The sequence below is a fragment of the Ochotona princeps genome, chromosome 8, assembly GCF_030435755.1.
Source record: "Ochotona princeps isolate mOchPri1 chromosome 8, mOchPri1.hap1, whole genome shotgun sequence".
NCBI lineage: Eukaryota > Metazoa > Chordata > Mammalia > Lagomorpha > Ochotonidae > Ochotona > Ochotona princeps.
This window is the reverse complement of record NC_080839.1, coordinates 62,089,470-62,098,369: the sequence shown is the minus strand read 5'-3', so window position 1 is coordinate 62,098,369 and position 8,900 is coordinate 62,089,470.

Below are 8,900 nucleotides of genomic sequence, written 5' to 3'. Positions count from 1 at the left end.
TTGTAGAAACAAATGAATAAATTCATTATTATTTGATAATATTTGATAATAAATTCATTATTATTTGATACTGGAAAGCTTGTTGATGGTCTGAATATGTACGTTTCACAAGACCTAAACTATTTCTTTGCGAAATTCCAACAACATCCCAGAAGTTACTTTTGGAGATACGTGCACATTAGGTCATATTAATTTCATTCCCTGCAATAATAATCACTGATCTAACTTTAACAAAAAGCAAAACCAAAACACAATAAAGGGAGGGGTGAGTAGCCTAGTGGTTAACACATCTGCCTGCCGGGCCCTGGATCCTGCCTGGGCTGCTTGTGATTGCCGACCTTGAAAGGCAGCCCATAACGGCTCAAATATTTGGGTTCCTGCGGTTCACAATAGCGACTTGGATTGAGTTCCTGGGTCCCAGCCCTACCTGCTTCAGGCATTTGGGGAGTGAACCAGTGGATGAGTACTCCCTATGATTCTCTCCCTTTCCAATAAAAAAGTACACAAACCAAACTCCCCAGGATAAGCAAATATGAATATGATAAGAGGCCAAATTCTTCAAAGATACCAGAGTTTTATCTAAAAGATATGAAAAGTCATTATTCTGTGCCATAGATTTTTTAATAGAATAGGAGAGGACCCAGTGCAGTAGTCTAGTGGCTAAAAGTCCTTGCCTTGAATGCACCGGGATCCCATATGGGTGCCAGTTCAATCCCAGTGGCCCCACTTCCTATCCAGCTCCCTGCTGTGGCCTGGGAAAGCAGTTGAGGACGGCCTAAGGCCTTGGGACCCTGCATCCACGTGGAAGATCCAGAAGAGGTTCCAGGCTCCTGGCTTCAGATCTGTTCAGCCCCGGCCATTGCAGCCACTTGGGGAGTGAATCTTTGGACAAAAGATCTTCCTCTCTGTCTGACTTTCTAATAAAAATAAATAAATCTTAAAAAAAGAATAGGAGGGCCCGGAGGCATGGCCTAGCGGCTGAAGTCCTCGCCTTGAAAGCCCCGGGATCCCATATGGGCGCCAGTTCTAATCCCGGCAGCTCCACTTCCCATCCAGCTCCCTGCTTGTGGCCTGGGAAGGCAGTTGAGGACGGCCCAATGCATTGGGACCCTGCACCCGCGTGGGAGACCCGGAAGAGGTTCCAGGTTCCCGGCTTCGGATCGGCGCTCATCGGCCCGTTGCAGCTCACTTGGGGAGTGAATCATCGGACGGAAGATCTTCCTCTCTGTCTCTCCTCCTCTCTGTATATCTGGCTGTAATAAAATGAATAAATCTTTAAGAAAAAAAAAAAAAGAATAGGAGCTGAAACTGAAATGCAACAGGTTGAGTCGTTACCTGTAACACTGGCATCCTCCGGCAGAGCGCTGGTTCCAGTCCTGGCTGCATTCCCAATCCAGCTCCCTGCTAATCCATCTGGGAAGTAGCATTATGGGCCTAAGTACTTGGACCCCTGCAACCCACATGGGAGACTCCAAATGGAGTTCTGGGATCCTGGCCACAGCCTGCACTAACCCTGGCTGTTGCAGCTATTTGGGAAATGAATAGCAGATGGAAAATCTTTCTCTTACACTCTGCTTTTCAAATAAATAAAAGGAATCTTAAAAAAAAATGCGGGGTGGGCCCAGCACAGTGGCTCAATCTTGTAAGTGTTGGGATCCCATTTAGGCACCAGTTTACGTCCCAGCTACTCCACTTCTCATCCAGCTCCCTGCTTGTTGCCTGGAAAGCAGTTGGTGGCCCAATGCCTTGGATCTCTGCCCCCGCATGGGAGACCTAAAAGAAGCTCCTGGTTCCTGGCTTTGGATCGACTCAGCTCCAGCCAATGAGGCCATTTGGGTAGTGATTTAAGTGGATAGAAGATATTTCTCTTTGTATCTGCTTGTCCTTTTCAATGAAAATTAATAAATCTATGAAAATAATCATCTGGGCTGGCCAGCTCCTGGCTTCTAGCTTCAGATAGGCCCAGCTCCAGCCATTGCCAGATCACATCAGTGCCAAGAGACAGAGACGATCCTCTGGTTTTGTCCTAATGGGGAGAAGAATGTCCTTAGGGTGTTACATGTGGCATTGGCTTTGTTGCATTGTGCCATGTGTAAGATACCACTTCCCATATTTGCTTGTTGTCTGTGTTTTACTATGTCCATAGCCTTAGATGCTTGGTCAAGAATTTGGCCTATATTGTTATTCAACCTGCTCTTCCTTCCACCTTTTGCTGAGGCACTCAAATTCATCTGTTGAATCAGAGAGGCCGGCTGTACTATCTTTTGGGTGCATTCCAGTGTGTTGTGTCTCTTTACAGGGAGTCAGCAATGGAGGCAGACCAGTCCCACAACATGTGCTTCGAGGTCAGGTTAGATGTGTATGTGGTATACCCTGAGGTTGGGAATTGGGTGGAGTGGCCCATCAGGCCAGCTACTAAGAACCCCTATTGAGTTGGTCCCCAGAGCCAGTTCTCGTGTACACCTGTAGGCACTGAAGCCCAGCCCAGCCCATCCTCTGACCCAGCCTCTTGTGTGCCTGCTGGTGCTATGGTCTAGTCAGGGTGATCTCCAATGACTCCAAACAGGCCCTTGCCCAGACCTAGCACCCGTGTATGCCAGCAGGTGCTGTGGCCTAGCCTAGGCTGGCCTGCCCCAAACCTGACCCTTACTGGTATTGGCAGGTACCATGGCTAGTTGGGAAATCTCCAAGGCTCCCTTCCAGGCTTGCTCCCTGACCTGGCTCTCACTTTGACTGACAGGTTGCAGCCTAGCCTAGCCCAGCCCAACCTACCCCCAGCTCTACCTCATGCATGTTGCTGGTTGCTGTTACCTATTCTAGCCTGGTCTCCTGCCACACCAGGCTCTTGTACCAATGGGTGCTGTGGCCTAGTCAGGAAGATCTCTGAGGACCCCTATGAAGCCTGTCTCCTTGGAAGAGCCTATCTTCCTTCTAATGCACCTGAGAAGGCAGCAGGCAACAGGTCCTTGAACCCTGTTGGAGGCAAAAATAGAGTTCTGGCTCCTGGCTCCAACCTGACCCAGACCTGACTGTTGTGGCAATTTAGGGAGTGACCCAGCAGATGGAAGACCTGTTTCTCTCTCTAACTCTGCCTTTCAAATAAACAGGCCTTAACAAACAAACAAACAAACAAACAAAGAGGGACTGGTATTGTGGGATAGCAAATTAAGCCACCGCCTACAACATCATCATAATACATGGCTGCCAGTTTGAGTGCTGGCTGTTCTGCTTCTGCTCAAGCTGCCTGCTGAATGCACTTGGAAAAGCAGTGGAATATGGCCCAACCCCTGGATCCCTGCCACCCACATGGGAGACCTGGATTATGCTCCTGGCTCTAGCCACTGGGGAGTGAACCATTCTGTCCTTCAAATAAATCTTCTTAGAAGAAAATAACTTATGCTAATTTATGCTTAATACAAATCTTTTGGCTTTTGATCAGGTACCTACCTGTAACCCTAACTTTTACCAAGTGACAATTTTTTCAACACTTTCCTGTAGAAAACAAAACTCGTCATGATCTTTCACTTGATAGTTCTGTATCATGAATTACTTATGAATGTCAACAACAGTTCTTTGGCCCTAACAATGTATACTTCTTCCCTAGTGGCTAACATCCCTCTACCTTCTATATTCTCCTATACTGACTTCCCATTTGCCGCTGTTATTCAAGAGAGATTCAACTGCATTATCCTAGTCAGTGGATTTCTTTTTAGATCAGAACAGTTCAGCAGGTTTCCACAAAGCTGCAACAACACTGTTAAAATCCTTTTGTTCTATGTTCACCAAGCAAAATTCCGCTGACAAACTAATTTCCCAGGTATTTTGGACATTCCTACAGATGGCATAAGTAGATCCATCCCTGCTTATGAGCAAAAAGATGCAAGCCTAACAAGGACAAGGAAAAAGAACTGTGGTCTTGTGTCCAATAGACTACACCACTGAAACTATAGGCTTTAGTTACATTACAAATAAGAATCAGTGCTGATAAAAATCATTTCCTGGGCTCGGTGCAGTAGCCTAGTGGCTCAAGTCCTCGCACATGCCGGGATCCAATATGGGTACTGGTTCTAATCCCAGCTGCTACACTTCCCATCCACCTGCCTGCTTGTGGCCTGGAAAAGCAGTAGAGGATGGCCCAAAGACTTAGGACCCTGCACCCATGTGGGAGACCTAGAAGAAGCTCCTGGCTTTTGGCTTTGGATCAATTCAGCTCTGGTCACTGTGGCCATCTGGGAAGTGAACCAGCAGATGGAAGATCTGTCTCCTCTCTGTAAATCTGATCTGCCTTTCCCATAAAAACTAAATAATTGTGTTTAAAAAGATAAAAATAACCTACACCTTTAGCAATACATCTTATTACTAGGATGATTAAAAAAAATGGTTTTACATAATTGTTTCCCCCCCCCCAAATAAAACAACACTTTTTGAATACTGAGCTTGCAAACTTAAGAATAACAATGAACAAATAAAGGTTCTTATTATGTGCCTAGTAGGTCCCCACCACTCACAGTAAACAGATAAAGGGCCCAGCATAGTGGGTCAGTGGCTAAATCCTTACCTTGCATGTGCTGGGATCCCACATACATGTAGGTTCATGTCCCAGCTGTTCCACTTTCCTTCCAGCTCCCTGCTTGTGGCCTGGGAAAGCACTAAAGGATGGCCCAAAGCCCTGGGACCCTGCACCCGCATAGGAGACTGGGAAAATGCCCTTCGCTCTTGGTTTTGGATCAACTCAACTTTGGTCATTGTGGCCACTTGGGGAGTGAACCAGCAGATGGAAGATTTTTTTTGTCTCTTTTTCTTTCTGTAAATTTGACTTTCCAATAAACACAATAAATCTTTAAAAAAAATACAGTTTTCATTTAATCCAAATGGGACTGGCAATTCCTAAGTTAAAATAAAAATCTGGATTTCCCTCCTAAAATTAAGCAAAAAGTTCCTCTTCCAGTGGCCACAATGGCCAGAGATACGCCGATCTAAAGCTAGGAGCCAGAAGCCTCTTCCAGGTCTCCCACGCAGGTGCAGGGACCCAAAGCTTTTGGTCATCCTCAACTGCTTTCCCAGGCCACAAGCAGGGAGCAGGATGGGCAGTGTAGCAGCCCAGATTAGAACCAGCGCCCATATATGATCCTGGCATGTGCAAGGCTAGGACTTTAGCTATTAGGCTACCACACCGGGCCCTAAGTTTTAAATTTTATTTATTTTATTTAAGTCTAGCAAACATCTAACTCTAGGTGAGATTTCATGCAAACTCATGACTGCTCTTTTATAGCAAAAATCTCTGTGATAGCTGTCTATACATCTCTATTTTCTCATCTTTTCAAAAAATCTTTTCTCTCTCCATTGCTCTTCTAATAATGCCTTGGAAGAGCATCTGTGACCTCGATCTTAACAAGCCCACTGCTTAGTTCTTCATCTTGCAATTTGGCATCACTTCATTGTGTCTCCTTTCTGAAATTCTTACATAAACCTTTCTGGTTTTACGGCACCTCATTCTCCTAAGCTTTCATCCTGACTATTACTGTGGTTTTTGTTTTGTTTCATTTTGTTTTAATATCTGTTCCTGGTTCCTCTTCCTCACCTCTGAAGATTGGCCTGGCTCAGGGCTAAGCCATCTTCATCTGTACCCACATCCAACATGAACATGCCAGTTCCCCTGTTTCCAACAGTATCTGCCTGCTAGTGCTTCTATCTCTGCCTGTGATCTTTTCTCCAAGTCCTAACTCAGGTGTCCAGCTTCCTAGCAAACAACCTTATTTAACATAACAGGTATGTAAAACTTAAGTGTCCAAAACAACACCTAATTTCCACTCCACCCAAACCTGTTTCTTCAGCTTACCCTTGGTGTATCACCATCTGTTAATCGCTGAAGCAGCACCATCATTCTGCATTCTTCTCTTTCCCTCTCCCTTCGCCACCAACCCATTCAGCAAGTTCTTTTGACCCTCCTTTCTGATTGCACCTGGAGTCGGAACCCTTTTCACCACTTCCACTGCTTTCATCAGCGTTCTAACCATCACTGTCCTCCGTTCCAAACACTAAGCAGCAGCCTCCGACCTCATTCTCCCTGGCGCTTCTATAGATTCTACCTGGCAGGCATGACATTTTACCAAGAGAGCTCAGAATGATCCAGTGGCTTATTTATATACTTAGAATAAAATCTAAACAGTTTACTATGATGGATAAGGCTCAGCCTGAACTCACCTCGCACTTTTGATTCTTCCGTTTCTCACCGTTTAGCCTCGGCCCTTTCTTTCAGCCTGTCAAAGCCTTTATTGCCTCAGAGTCCCTGCCCTTGCTCTGCTTGAGCTGCTCTTCTGTCTGAACTTGCATGGCTTGAGGAAAGCTTTCCTGAGAAAAACCCATGCCCTTCAACGATAAGGTCTTTCCTCTGATTTATGACTCCTTTTTTTTTTTTTTAAAACAGAGCTTAAACTACCTGAAATGGGGATTTACCTTCTTATCTGATTCTTATCTGCCCTCCTGTCCACAACCCAAGCTCTATGGGAGCAGGAATCCCTTCCCTGAAATGGATGTGATGCTGGTGCCTAGGACCGTACTGGGCACACAGCAGACATTCAACTTGTTCCAGTGAGTGAATGAATCCCTTCCCAGACTAAAAGTGATATCACCTTTCACAACCAGCTGTTCCTCTAGGATTTGCTATCCTGTGTGAAATTGGATCCCACCCAGCAAACTCTTGGCGTAAAAGCCCAAGGAGTTATCCTAGGCCTTTCTTTTTCTTTTCGTTCCTCTTGAAATTCCATCTATTGTGTTTAATAAACATATTTTCTGGAGCTGGCGCTTTGGGTCAATAGGCTAACCCTCCACCTCCAAGCATCAAGCTTCCCATCCGGACAGCCAGTTCACGTCCCTGCTATTCCTCTCTCCATCAAGCTCCCTGCTTGTAGCTTGGGAAAGCAGCAGACGATAGCTCAAAGCCTTGGGACCCTGTATCCGAGTGGGAGACCAGGAAGAAGTTCCAGGCTCCTGCTTTGGATTGGCTCAGCTCTGGCTGTTGCAGTCATTTAGGGAGTGAATCAGCAGATGGGGGATCTCGCTAGCTCCTTCTCTCTCTGTAAATCTGCCTTTCCAAGAAAAACAAACAAATTAACAAAAAAAAGTATCTTCCAAAAAAGATTTATAGGGAGAGCGAGAATCTTCCACATACTGGTTCATTCACTCACTGGCTGACAACGTCAGCAGAAACTCCATCTGTGTCTCTCCCGTGGGAGGCTGTAGCCCAATTCCTTTAGCCATTATCTGCTGCTGGCCCAGGTGCATTAGTAGGGAGTGGGGGCAGAGGCAGAACAGCCAGGATGCTCACATACAAAATGGCAGTCTAGGGCCTGGCACAATAGCGTAGTGGTTAAAGTCCTCGCCTTGAGTGCGCCGGGATCCCACATGGGTGCTGGTTCTAAACCTGGCAGCCCTGCTTCCCATCCAGCTCCCTGCCTGTGGCCTGGGAAAGCAGTCGAGGATGGCCCAAAGCCTTGGGATCCTGCACCCGCGTGGGAGACCTGGAGGAAGTTCTTGACTCCTGGCTTTGGATCGGCGCAGCACCGGCAGTTGCAGCCGCTTGGGAGTGAACCATTGGACGGAAGATTTTCCTCTCTGTCTCTCCTCCTCTCTGTATATCCGCCTTTCCAATAAAAAGAAATAAATCCTTTTAAAAAAATGGCAGTCTAATCCACTGCACCACAGTACCAGGGCCCTGATAAACATCTCTTGGCAATGTCTGTCTCCACTGCCACCTCCTCCAGTGCATTGCAGCTATATTCGCACTCCCTTCCAAAACCGTCATCGCGCGGCCACCAGGTGTCTTTTTTGTTGTTGTTGGAAAAGCCTGATTCAGAGAGGAGAGCCAGAGAGAAAGATCTTCTGTTCACTGCTTCACTTCCCAAGTGGCCCACTTGCTGCAGCTGAGCTGATCCAAAACCAGGTGCTAGGAGCCAGGAGCTTCTTCCGGTGCTCCCACATGGGTACAGGGTCCCAAGGACTTAAACCATTCTCCACTGCTTTCCCAGGCCACAAGCAGGAAGCTGGATGGGCAGTGGAGCAGCCCTGACTGGAACCGGTGCCCATACGGGATCCTGGCGGGTGAAAGCCGAGGATTTAGCCACTAGGTTACCTCGCCAAATATCCTTTGAAAACGCAGGCCCCACTGTGCCATTCTGCAGCTGTGCAAAAGTCCCAGTCTTCTCCCACTGTGGTGGAAGGCAACAAGCCTGGCTTGGGCTGAATAGTACCTAGAATTTGAATGCCTCGGCTTGGAGAGATGTTAAGGAGATCCCAAAAAGTCTGTTTGAGGTACAACACGGGATACAAATTGTAATTTTAAAGAAATGAGTAGCTGCTTTCACCGTTCCTTTTACAGTAGTATGACGGAAAGAATTACAGGATGACAGCTCGGAAGCGGATGGGAGAAGATGGGAACAGTTGTTACAGTCAGCGGTAAGTGAAGATTTATTTGTTTATTTGAAACCTACAGACACAGGGAGAGAGCCCAGGGCTGGTTCAGCCCCTAACGCTGCAGCAGCCAGTTAGACCAGGGCGAAGACAGAGTCTCCCAGGTGGACATACGGACCTCACACTGGAGCGCTGGGACTCGAACCCACTGCCAAATGGAACGCAGGCACGCAACGCTCGCTGCACGAATATTTCTTTCTTGTGCATCTCGTCTAACCTTGTCATACAGCTTTTCCCTCCCCGCCCTTACGGGACGGGCCGTGCCCTCCCCTCTCCCGTCACGTTCCCCGACACGATCTCCTCACACCGAGTCAGCGACCGGCCCCAGCGGGCCACCGTCCAGGGCCAGCCCCGCCCGACGCTCCGCGGCGCCGCCGGCAGCCACGCCCCCGCCCTACTTCCTGCTCGAGGCCCCGCCCCCCGCCGATGCG